The sequence below is a fragment of the Corvus hawaiiensis genome, chromosome 1 (assembly GCF_020740725.1).
Source record: "Corvus hawaiiensis isolate bCorHaw1 chromosome 1, bCorHaw1.pri.cur, whole genome shotgun sequence".
Classification (NCBI taxonomy): Eukaryota; Metazoa; Chordata; class Aves; order Passeriformes; family Corvidae; genus Corvus; species Corvus hawaiiensis.
The window spans coordinates 47339708-47353071 of NC_063213.1; the positions used below are offsets into that span (position 1 = coordinate 47339708).

Below are 13364 nucleotides of genomic sequence, written 5' to 3' on the forward strand. Positions count from 1 at the left end.
TCTTCTGGAGGCAGAAAAGTGGAAAGGCAGCTGTACATCTCTGTCATGGCTGAGGGCACTGTTAATTGAACTTGTGCTAAGTGACTGATCAGCAACTGAGTGGATTGAGATGACTGAAGAACTGGCTATACCTGGGCTGCAGGTGAGTAAACCTTTCATACCTTTTGCCTGTGACCTCTATATTTGTGTTTGCCCAAGGCGGGCTGTGTGGGAGGTTTGCTTTTCCTCTATTTTACTTTGTCAGCCAGTTGTGTCAAAGTGTGGCACTAATGCCATAAATACTCTTGTTCTTCTCTTTCTCAGCAATCACCTTTGACTTCAATTAAAGGCTCTCATTGCTTTATCATTGTCAAAACTTTCTTTACCACGGAGACCCATTCCTCAGCAGTAAACCCTTAGAAAAACAGCATGAATAAAAGGATGCATTGACCAATAGCTCGTGTGGCCCGTCTTGCCTCAAGTATCATGAGGCAGTAGTGGGGGGGAGTACTTGTCTCCCCACAGCTGCCTGGATTCTCATCAATATCTTGAGATGCAAAGGCAAATCGCAGCCACTCATCCATTAGGTGAGGCATCTGACACAAAACTTGTTGAACTTAAAGGATGATTTTTCCACTGATTTCAACAACTCTAGATGTGGTCTGATGCTGCTGCCTGGAACAGTAATGTTACTTCAAATAAAGCAGAAGATTTCATTTCTTGGGTGTTCCTTCTGCCTGGAACCATTGCTGGCCTCTGGCAAATAAAAAAATAAAGTCTGCCTGGACTTACTGACTTGTTTTGTGTGGAGCCAGGGTTATGATGTCTGGGAAGACATATTTTTCTGTCAAATAAGGTCTACTAGCAGCAGTAAAAATGGGAAGTAATCTTAGTAGTATGCATCTGAACTGTTTTAAAACTCAGGCCATTACACTAATGGCTGCAGTACAGAAAGAGGAAAGGCTACTACTGTACCCCAGCAGAACTTATCCCACCTAGCTTAGTTTTTCCCCCAGATAACAGTAATTTGGCAGTCAGACTGAACAGTTTTCCTGATGGAAATCTCCTGATGCAAAATGAGTAGTTAATTCACAGCAGCAACAGGCATACTTCCTACAGTCATCTGGTGAAATTCTTACCTATGTACATGTACATGTGTCTAACTGCTGTGACAGTGGATAGTTTATCTACATTAAGTGTTACTGAGGTGCAGGTCTAGGGGTTTGTGCTTGTTTTAGCTGGGGTAGCGTTAATTTTCTTCACAGTAGCTAGACTTGGGCTGCCTTTGAATTTGTGCTGAACACAGTGATGATAGTAGAGAGGTGTTTTTGTTATTGCTGAGCAGAGCTTGCACAGAGCCAAAGCCTTTTCTGCTTTTCATACTGTAACACTGCTGAGGGGACAGGGGGTGCATGAGAGGCTGGGAGGAGACACAGCCAGGACAGGTGACCCCAACTGACCAAAGGGATATTCCAGACCATGTGGCATCATGCTCAGTATATAAAGTGGGGGGAAGAAGGAAGAAGAAAGAAGAGGAGGACATTTGGAGTTTGTCTTCCCAAGTAATCATTACGCATGATGGGGCTCTGCTCTCCTGGGGATGGCTGAACACCTGCCTGCCCTTGTGAAGCAGTGAATTTATTCCTTGTTTTGCTCTGCTTGTCTGTGCAGCTTTTGCCTTGCCTATTAAACTGTCTATATCTCAACCCGAGAGTTTTCTGGCTTTTATCATTCTGATTCTCTCCCTGATCTCACTGGTGGGGGAGTGAGAAAGTGACTGCGTGGGGCTTGGCTGCTGGCTGGGGTTAAACCATGACAGGGTGCAAAGTATCAATAGGCACAAACTGGATGTAACTATGCCCAGTCTGAGAACTAGGAGACTGTCTGATCACTGGAGCAGGAAGGATTTGGAACAGCTCTTTGCTTGGAAGCCAGAAGTCTAACTTTCAAGTGAGTATGAAGAGAGTTGGTTCTCTGTTCTTCCATTCTGACGCCAGTTTAATGTTTGTAGCTGGACTTGCACACACTGTTGGGATCTTGTTACTGCCATTATTGACACTTGCTGAGTATCACGTGCACTCAAATGAAGTACTAGCAATTTCAAGGAGTTCACACAATGGAAAACTTTGTTCATGCTGGCAGGAAATGTACCTTGTAGGTCCAATTTACAAGGTTTGAACAATATAATTTATTTTCCTTTGAAGTGAAATGCAAATGTATCTTTCTTATGGTCTTTCAGATAATAATTCAGTGTCTTACCTTACCTTCTGTGCTCATGGTCCCAAAAGAATTAAATAACTTGGCATTAGCAGTTTTTGTGCATTAGTGTTTTCACATTTTTTCCTGTTGTGTGTATTCAAAGGAAAAGAACTAATAAGAGAAACTGGGATCCTACTCTCACAGCAGAAAGCGTGACAGTCATCAAAGATTAAAGAATCTGTGTGCAGATCCTCTGAGAAAAGAAGAGCAGGGACCTAACCTCTGGATTTGAAGTGCTCCATGCTGTGTGCAATACTTAAGGAGAAAGAATAACACAAGAGGTATGCCTGGGCCTCACCCAGAGCCCAGTGAAGTAAGTAGAAACTTTGGTTGCAATGGACAATGTGTTAAGTCTTCCATCTGCATCTAGGTGAGACTCTGGAAAGCAGAAGGACCTGGTGGTGTGGAGTATCTCTGCTAATCCCTTGTGCTCCACAGGATGTTTCTGTCTCTCCTACTCCAGGTAGAGCCCCTCACTAGCAATCTGAATGACCAGGCCTGCATCAGTAGGGAGGGATAATCTGGCCCACAGAGCACTGAATTACACTGTTACTTAATAGCTGTACTGCCCTCTGAACGCAGCTGAACAGCGTCTGGTTGCCAGATTCTGCAGAGAGCTGTATCACATCTCTGTAAACATGCTTTCTGAGTACAGCAGACTTCCATGTACTCTGATGTTTTCTGACTTAAGTAATATGAAAAAAAATAGGACTAATTTTTTTTTCCATCTGACTGCCTTTTAGATAAATACTAAAATCCCAGAACTCTTGGCTGAATGAGTAATAGTCACCAATGAGGGGGAGGAGGATAAATGTTATAAAACAGCATCTGGTATGTATGAAACCAGCACAAGACTGAGAAATCCAGAATCTTCAATTGCCAGTTTGTTTAACTTCTCTTCTTAAGGGAAAATGCTACCATAAAAAAAAAAATCAGAATAACTTCCTCTTGAAAACCTTGAAGTTGCCTCTCATTTCCAAGGCAGTATTAAGCTACTGCTTGAAAAATGTCCTCATCTGTGTAAAGAAGAAACTCAGTGATTAATTCCCTGTTTCTCTAGAGGTCTCAATGTTAGGTTTACTCATCCACCACACAGAGACCAATTGACATTCGAAGTTGGCCCTCAAAGGCAGTAAGCCTGGGAGCCAGACCAAATGCAACTGGGCAACTGGGCCCTCACAGTTTCCCTGGAGCAAAGTAAAATAGAGAAATAAAACTCAAATCAACAGCAAGAAAAGTACTCTTAGTACTCATGATGAACGTTGCTATTTGGAATTTAGTGATTGTCAAGTCCACAGACCCTACTGTGGCAGGTAATGCACAAACACACACACTCACAAAAGACAGGGTTCTTGAGGGTCTGCATATTTGGCTTCTGGGTCTTTTTAAAGCAACATATGTTTCATGCCTTCTCTATTTCTTTGATGTGCAGTGGTGCCTTCTAGGACAGATCAGCAGTGTAGTGAAAAGAGGCTGTGAAGCCATGTTATGTTATCATGTCACGTTATGTATGTCATATCACGTTGTGTATATTATGTCATGTTGGCAGGTATACACTATGCATGGTCATGGCAGCCACAGTAAATCTGCGCATCCTTTTGATGTTTGCTGCCTGGTTCATCCTGTCCAGCTTTGTAAATTTTAGACCAGGTCAAACTTCTTTTGACCATTCAGCATAGGAACTCTATTCCTGAGTGCCCAGCTAGTGGATATTCATTCCTTTTCAGTTTTTCACCTTCCCATTTTGACTTACTTCTGGCCACACACCTGCCTTGCCAACATAGAAAGACTATAAGCCTTCCTGCTCTTTCTCTGCCCTCATCTGAATAAGTAAGCAACAATCAATGAAGCAGTTTGTAAGAAGAAAAAGAGTAAAGGGTGCTGTGACAGCAGGTCTGCTTTCCCCCGCAGGTGTAGAGCTCTGATCACCATACAAATGGTAAGGCACAAACAAGATTGCTAAAAGAATTGCAAAAATTGATGAATTTTGCAACAGATACGATATGCGTTTACCTCAGAGGTATCCAGAAGGGCTCCAAAGGGAATTTAAAAAGACTAATGCTAGCTGGGAAGCCAGGCAAGTCATGGAAGAAGACCCAGAAACTATGGTCATGTGAAAAGAGGCCTGGGCAGCCTAGGGAGATAGGCAAGCTTTTAGAAGTACGAGCAAGAAAGTGCCAATAGCTTCCATAATACCAGCCTGGAAGTGCTACAGGACAACAGCAACGTTTGCCAAAGCACTGTCAATGGGATAGAGGCTCCTCAGCGGTGATCAAGAATAACAAAAAGGTACTGGCATAAGGACAGAAATTACATCATGGGGAGGGCTGGTGGAAAGAAGAAAGCTCTCAAGGACAGATTTATTTTTGTGCATGAGGAAAGATGTTTCTGAATTTCAAGATAGATAACTCCTGCCCAGGACTGAAGATATATGTGCATAGTCATCAGAAGACTTAGACAGATGAATCCAATAACTTTGCCATGTGCCCAACTCTTCTGCTGCTCACACCTCAGCCACACGAATACTGATAAATATATCCATCTGCTGTAAATGTAGAAGCTCTTCACAAAACTTCTTTGTCAGTTGTTCAGCTCAAACCACAGGACAAAACCTGTGTCTCATAATGAGCCTTTCTCTTTGTGGAGAAAAACATACATGGAATGGAAGCTGGCTCACTCACCAGACTAAGATTGCTTAAACATGAAACATCATTGCATGTCTTTGAGTTCAATAGGGAGGCAATAATTATTTTTACCTAATAATTAAAGGAAAAAAAATCAAGCTGGAAATCAAAAGACAATCCCTTTCATTGCACCACTGGAAACATTATTATGAACTGTCTTTACAAAACCACAGGAAAGAGCAAGCTAAAAGGACACACATTTTAGTAGAGTTTTAATTCAGACCATGTAATTTAATTCTGAATTATAACAGATCAAAGGGAAACTGAATTAAAAAAAAAAATACCTGTTGGATTATGCAGAATGAAGTTCCTCTTCTTAATAGCTCTGAAAAGATTACTGTGTCATGAGGCTCCATCAATCAGAACAGAAAAGCCAAAGAGCAAGGATGAACTGAAGGTTAAGTGCATGTTGCTGAGGAACACCCCAACCACCTTCCTTTTATGATTATAAACCGGATGAGTTTGTCTTGATGTTCTATTAAGAATAAAAACCAGCAATCTATATTCACACAGAGGCTTTCTGCCCATACATTTCCCCCAATGTCTACAACCACCTTGTATTTTGCCATCTCAGTTAATGAACTGTCACTATTTCTCTGTGTGTTGCTTTTCTAACAGAAAGAATGATCTTACTCTCAAAAGGCTGGTTATTAATTTATTTCTAAACTTTTCTTTAGCACAGGAAAAGAGAGTACTCCAATATTTCTTCATTGTTTCTGTTTGACAGAAGGGAAGAACAAAAGGAAAGGAATCAAAGCCCTAAATCTGTAAGAAGATCAAACTCCTTCCTCATGTAACTCGGGTGAAATAATGTAATATAGCCCATGGATGTGCCTAGACCATGTTTTTTACACAGGAACAGTAGAAGTCCTAAATATTTCAGGAATCTCAAATAGGGCAATGTCTATACAGCAGGGCTCAAGATGGAGATTTTGGTCTGGAAGAGAATTTTATTTTTGCAGTGTTTGTGTCTTTTTTATTGCCGGGCCTGGAGATTGTACATCTTCAGGGAGACACATAGTCACTTTCTAAATTAAGAGGTGGTCTGTGTTTGGTTTCAGTGGAAGTTGGAACAGGCCACATGTGCATAGGAAACATGCTGTTACCTAACAATGTGCTATTACCTCATGTGAACACCAGAAAGGTCTACCATTGACATATTCCAGTTGTCTAATTTTTCCTTAACTGATTTGCTGCTGCAGGCTGTTTGGTGCCTTTAGGTCAAAAATTGTGCTCTTTAAAATGACAGGGGCTGCTAATTTTGTCCTAAAACCTGGATTTATAAAATCAAACTTTTATAGAATCTGAAAGCCAAGGAATTGTTATATGCTATTGTTAAACTCCACTTGTTTGCAAACTGATATATACCCTCTGGCAATGCCTGAATTCCCATACAGCAGTGACTTGGAGCTACATTAAACAATATAATGATAACTAAAACTACTTCTGTTGCTTTTCATTGACTTTGATGCTTGATGCTGACTAAAAAGTCATTGCTTGAGTTTTCATTGTGTAGGCAGCATCTCCTCAAGATATCATCAGGCTGTATAGCTACAACCAACAGCAGAGGCATCAGAAGTCCTCCCTGCTGTAGCATCATATAGGCCAGCTCTGAAAGTAGCTTTCAGGGTGTTTGAGTCACTCTGCTGCTGATGGTTTGCGAAGCCTACAATGGATAGTGTTCTTACTAACCGTGATATTCTGTGGCCTCTCTTGTGCCCTTACAAGGTTTCGTTCAAAGTGCAGTGTACTACTGTGCTCCTGGGTTATGCTACCTCGAGCTCCAAACCGTGAATACCATTCCTAACTTTTGGGATGTCACTTAAGCTTGCTTTTCCAAATGCGTCTGCTCTTTTTTAATGCTGTATGAATGGTATACATGAAGAAAAGGGTTTCTGTTTCCCTCCCGTCGAGAAAAACACCGAGCTCTGAATGGAATTGAGAAGCAGCTGATCAGTTTTGGGCATATGAGTTTGAGTAAAGAAACCGGGTTGGTTCTTCCCGATCCCCTCCGATTCTCCTAAATGTGGATTAAATCGCACTTTGTAAGTAAACACGGTGTGAATTGTGTGCCAGGTCACATCCCGTCTACCTCCTCGCAAGCAGTAACAATTTCTGAAAGATTTAGCGCACGCATTCAGGGTTCATGGAAGCCGTCCAGCGTGCTTCTAACGGCTTGGATCTAACTTGTCATTCAAGTTGTTTATTTTTAAATAAGGTCCAGAGGAACACCATAATTTTAGGATGCCGGTGCGGGGTGGGGGTAGGGGGGGAAGGCGGGGAGGGGTGGTTCTCCCACGGAGGAGCTCTTCCCGAGGCGGATGGCGAGGACGGGCGCGGGAAGCGCTCCTCGTGAGCGGGAAGTGATGCCCTCAGGCTGCTATGGATGCGGCGATCCCCCGACAAACCCTCTCCGCCGGCGCCCGCTCGCACTTCGCCCCTGCGGCGCGGGAAGCCGCGCCCTCGGGACCAGGCGGCTCAGGGAGCCATCGCTCCCGAGGCTCCCTCAGGGCCGCTGCAGGATTAGCTCCGCGCCTGCCCTGCCCTGCCGTGCCCGCAGTCCGCCCTGCCCCAACCGCTTAAGGCCGGCTCGGGGGCTCAGCTCCGGCTTAGCCCGGGGCTCCTGTCCCCGCGTCCCCTCGGAGACCGCTCCCCACCTGTCCGGGGCGCTGCCCGTGACGTCATGGAAACACCCCTTCCCCCGCGCCGGCGGCCGGGAGGCGGGCGGCAGCGGCGGCTCCGGGCGGCGGCGGGGCGGGGGCAGCGGAGGCTCCTCCCGTTGGCCGGCGCGGCCGTCAGTCGAGCGCGGCGGTCCCGCCGCCGGTCCCGCTCGTGGGTGCTCCCCGGCAGCCCGAGCGAGCGCTCCGCCCGGACCGGCCCTTTATGCTGGCGGCTGTTGCTCCTGCCAGACTCCTTCCTCCCTCCCTCGCTCCTGCCTGCGGGGCGCCGCTGCCCGGGAGCCATGGCGGGGGCGCCCGGCGGGCCGTAGGTGTGGAGCTCAGGTGGGTGTCCGCTCTAGGGATGGGACGGGACGGGACGGGACGGGGCGGGCTGGCGGGGCTCAGCCTGGCGGGGCTGGCGGCGGTGGCCGCTGCCCTCGCTGGAGCGCGGCGGCGGGCCGGGGGTCCGCGGGACGGGCCGGGCCGGGGGGCGGCAGCCGGCGCGCGAGAAAAGTGGCGTTTTGGCGCCCAGAAAGCGCCTTTCTCGCCCGACTGGCAGCGAGGGCGCCCACGGGTGCCGGCCGGGGCGCGGGCGGGCGGGCGGGCGGCTGCTGCCGGTGCAGCGCCTTATCCCGCCTGCCCCACGGAGTCCCCTCCAGCCTCCTCCTGCGGCCCTCGGGGTCCCCGGCCGCGCTGTCACAGCCCCTCGGGGCTGTTCCGGAGAGACCGCCAACTTAGACACCTTCCCTGCCCTGGGAGGGTGCCGCTGAGGGGTTTATTTGACTCCCGGTGCGCTCCATGTGGCTCCGAGACGGAGCGAATTCCAGGTGAGCTGTGACACACCGGGCAGCCGCTGCCCCGGGCGGGGGCTGGAGCAGCTCTCGCCGCTGCTGCGGGCTCTGGGGAATCGCCCGGCAGCTGGCTGGCTGTGAAATGAAACTTCAGAAATCTTGGGCGTGTTTGCAAAGCCGTTGATCGCTGCTGAATCTGTGGTTCTCTGTGCTCTTGTAAAATAAAGATGAAAGAAAAGTCACCATTATTATTATTTTTACTTCTTGCTTTTATCTTTAAGAAAATAGGTTGATTAAACCCCGCTTGTTTCCAGGTTGATTTAATTTCCATTTGAGGACCAATTAGGCAATATGAGCTTTAAAATACTCTTACTATTTGAAAACTGTTTGGTGTAAAGTTCAGTGGCAGTGAAGTACTCTTCACTGATACTGTTTTATTTTTACTAGGAGGATATCTGGACTAGGTAGAGAAAAGGGCATTTAATAAATGTAAGGTAATTTTCTGCCTTATGTTTTTGTCCTAGGCCGCTAATGATGGTAACAATGTTCTTCTCTCTGTTTTCTTGAGAAGGGACAAAGGGAACAGTTGCTTCATCCCTTGACTTTCATCGATTAATCATAGAGTTCCGAGTGTTTAACTCATAGAGTTCAGAGTGTTTCACTCCACTTAATTTCAACAGAGCTTGTAAGTCCGGTTTGGGTATTTAAAGCGTGTGTTTTCATGGATATTTTCTGTAAAGCCATGGGTAGCAAGAGTCTTAATTTCCATGAGCTTTGTTTTTTGTTGTTTAAGATTTTTTTAAAAATATATCTTTAAATAATACTCCCCAGTCTGCACTCCCAATAGATTAAGCTAACTAGTTTTCCTTTGTGGCTCCCATCTGTTTTCAAAACAACAGCATTCACAAGTCTTGATTCTCTTTCTCTTTACTCTCATGTTGCCTTTCCCACACATTGCATTAGGCCCACTTATGTCCTCTCTCTTGTAATTTTATATAGTATCTGGGTTTGTGTGCAGGAAAGGTGGGAGGGGACTTTTAGGTGTTGGAGGTGTTCTCTGTGTGTGCACTGAACAGTTGTGGTTGTGCTGAAATTATTAGTGTGTTCACCAAGGACAGGAAATGATGGTAAGACTCAGCTGTAGTCTGCCTGTTGCAACACTCTGTGTGTGGCTAGGTCATCCACTGTTGCACACTGTATTTTATGCAAAAGCCTTATTTGGTTTTTTCTAAGTAGATGTGTGTACATTGTTGTAAAGAATTGGGTCTTGTTCAAACCACATCTATTATAAACAGATGCTTAATTCAGTCAGCTTAATTCCCGCATTTGTTGCATTCTCTACATCTTGTTACATACTGAGGAGAAAACAGTCAAATGCGGCATTTCCTGGACCTTATGGTTTCTGATTGTAAAACTTAGTTTTCAGTTCCTACAAATGGTGCTCTTAGCTACCAAATGAGAAAACCCTCTCTAAAGAAAAGTTAATTCCGATCTAAAGTGCTAATATATTTTAGGTTTAAATTGGATTTGCTGCAAAGTGCATTTCAAAACCATGCAGTGATGAACAAGGCAGCAGAATGAGTATGTTAGTGTGCATGGAGTACTTTAACATGTCAGAAGCAGTGTAGTATCTGTATCAGCATATTTTAATCTTACTAAATTTAATCTACTTTGGTTCAGTTAAGATTTGACTTACCAAAGTAGCAAAGCTTTGCTGGTAAAAGGCTGGGGTATAGATACTATGATACACCACTACTAAGGTACCAAAGAAACTTCTAGGAGAATCTAACTGCTTTTTTTTCTGTATTAAGTTTCAGATAACAGGATGCAGATACACTGAGATCTGACAAACAACTCTCTAGACCGGGACTAATATGCTACCAAATTTACCCTGCTCTGCTCTTTGAGATGCTGGATTTGCATGTCTGTCTTCTGCATTAGTGATTATGTTCAAACATTTTACTTTGGGGGGCAGACACTGTTTTTAGGTTTCTGCAGCTGTCACTTGTGCTATATCCTTGAATACTGTGCCTTGAAATACATATTTCTTTACTTTAGTTTCTCATTTATCTGAATGACCCAGAGGTTTTGTGTATTTTATAGTTCTGTCCTGTTGTGGATACTTGACTTTATTCTGCTAACATAAAATATATATCCTCCATGTTAATGTCTAATTACCTTATAGAGAAGTTTTCTGTCTGCCTTCAAGGCTGAGTGATGTGGGTGTTAATGCTAATGACTATGATAGCCTAGGTAAAGTTGTAGGCATAATAGCTAAGAAAAGCACAGCTCTGGGTCTATACCCTGGGAGGCAGGATATCTGTAACTTCTTCTCCTTTCTATCTGTTTTAGCTTGTTACTCATGCAGAGTTCTTGAAGATGCTTGTGGCTTTCACATATGGTATATGTTCAGAAATAGATTCTATTATATATGAAGTTATGACATGAATGAGCAGCGTTGGGGTTTTGGAGCTCTGTCAGCATGAAGCTCAGGCACATTGTTGCAAGTCACTTTAAACATTTGAAAGTAAAGTTGAGGACAGCCTCAGCTGCAGAAGAAAACAGATCTTGAACAAATTCTTTCTGATTTTCTGTATTCAGCTGTTGCAACTGAGAATTATTAAATGATCAGAGCTGTTGTGGCTGCTGGATTTGTTTGTTTGGGGCTTTTTTTTTGTTTTGCTTTTTCTAAAATACAAATTCAGCTAAAAGCAGTGAGGACTCTAGAAATGGTAGCTGAAACCGAGAAATGTACTTGGCCATTGCAGCTCAGCCTCTACTGTCCTGCCTGTCTGGTGTGCCTGACTCAGTGCAAGCTCCTTAGGGTAGAAGTCACGTGTTGGTGTGTGCCACTGAGCACAGCAGAGCCTAATCCTATTTCAGTGTCTGGGCACTCCATGATGTTAACCATGAAAGTAAAGAAATAGAGTTGAGCTGCTTTCAATCTGGCAGATGCTGAGCAGTTTTTGTAATGTCTGTTTGGTAGTGATTCTCAGTCTTTGGATGCAGGCTATTCTAGACACACCTCTTGAATAGTTTTCTGTAGAAAATATGTACTGATAAGCAAGACTTGACAGGAATCCCTGTTATGTGCAACAGGAGGAGCAAATAGGAGAGAGAACTGACTTTCACTGACCTCTAAGCCCCAAGCTGAAGTAGTGCATTGAGAGTTGCTATGTGCATCTAGCTCTTAGAGATCTCTAAACTAAATAATTGTATATCTGGCTGTGAGACAGACATCCTGACATAAAGATAGTGGCTGCCTAATAGCATCTGGTAAGTCACAGGAGGAAAGCTGCAGATAGGATGCTTTATGTGTCTCTGTTGTTTTCCAAATTTGTAACAGTTTAGACCGAATGTGAAAACTTTTCCTTTGAAGTCATTGAAAAGCATGCTAGGCTAGCTCTACATTCCTTGTCCAGCCATAAGGTGTGTATATGTCTGTCGTTTTTGACTTCTTGCTTTCAAGTTCAGTTGTTAAACTACAAGTACTTGAACTGAACATTTCCCCTCTAGTCTTTAAGTTGTGGGGGTTTGATGCCTGATTCATTTTAGGTTGGCAAACACAGCTGCTGCCATGTCAACACTTAATTATTTCCTTCTGCACGTTTTCTTTGGCACTTATGTTACCATGGGTGTGCAAACAAGTCTCCCTTTCCTCTGCTTTCCAATGTAATGCATAGATTGAGAATTAAGATTTTTCTTTTGACTCATCTTTACACGTTAGCAACTTTTTAAGTCGTCTTCAGATTTTTCCTGTGTGCTGGTTGTACTTAAACCTTAAAAAAAATCACAGCAAGACCATGGTAATATGTGGTGCTACAGTTGTCATGCAGCACTTTTATGTAATTGCTGTGCAGTAACAATACAGAGTAGTAAAGGTGAGAAACTCATCCTTTTTTGTAAGTGTTTCTAAGTATTCTGTGTTTACTGTAGTGATATCTTTTGAATTTCTTTTATAATTTTGAATTTTTTTTATTATCATTAGGAAAAAAAAGTAGTTTGAGACTTTCTGGCCATTCTGATGAATGTTTTCAGGGTAGAAATTGCAAAGATTTCCCTTACTGAATGCAGTCATACTTTTCTCCCATCTTAATTCCAGCCAGTTCTGTTATTATGGCTCATGATGATACTGCAAAGAGTGTTATCACAACTGTAATCTCCTATCTCTTGTGCCAGTCACTTAGGTCACTTTTAGGTCACTTCTCTCTTATCTGATGCTACTTATTCTCATAATTCTGGAGGCTTTTCCTAGTCACAGTGTACACATTTTTTACTGTTCCAGTTTTAGTCTGTTCCACTTTCATATAGTTGTTGGTGAAAAGGAATGAAGCTCCTGGTGTTAATGGTTCTGATAAGGAGCAGCTGTGTGGATATACTCCATTTGCTTCACATGTATACTCTGCCCAGAGAGTAGCTGAAACCCCTGAAGAGACAATTTCTGAACAGCCTGGCAATCAGCAAAAGAACCATGTGTGCGGGACACTTTATCCTTCTCGGTGCACAAGCCCATCTGTGTCACTGTTAATTCTGCTTGTTACAGAAGGTTAAGTCCTGCCCTTCAAGTTTTCATGTGAGTAGAGTAGGATGTAGGTCTCTGGTACTACTTTCTTCCATCTTGCTGGTCACGCATGTTAAAAACATTTTGTTGCAATGTCTCCCTCTTCTCCAAGATAATTGCTTTGTCAGTGTGCCTAGAAAAATAGCCTTGGGGAGGGATAGAGTTACTTCATGCTCATAGTTGCTGAAGTGAAATGTACAGTTCTTATTTTTACAGAACTACTTCTGTCCTGTCTGCAGTGACAACATATGATTTTGAGACCAGTCTTGCTAAGTGTTACTGTCAAAAAGGTTCTGGTGTTACCTCAGGCTGTGAGCCATAACTGTGGCATCTGCCCTGAATATGATGTGGAATGCATCTTGCTCATACTGGCAGCTGAGACTACATTTGCTGTAACTGTGCTGCCAGAAAAGAAGTTTGTTTAATAGTC

The 13364-nt window shown here is 43.9% G+C and overlaps 1 protein-coding gene across 5 annotated transcripts in view; it reads left to right on the forward strand.

Moving 5' to 3' along the window:
* Positions 1-7704: 7704 nt before the first annotated feature.
* Positions 7705-13364, forward strand: part of OSBPL3 (oxysterol binding protein like 3) — an 85989-nt gene continuing 80329 nt past the window's right edge. For 4 of the 5 annotated variants that reach the window (XM_048303203.1, XM_048303230.1, XM_048303222.1 and 1 more), the window contains exon 1: positions 7705-7924. The gene's annotated coding sequence lies outside the window, so the exon portion shown is untranslated. Of the gene's footprint in view, positions 7925-8267; positions 8410-13364 lie in introns of those variants that run through there. The other variant, XM_048303212.1, reaches the window with a different exon arrangement.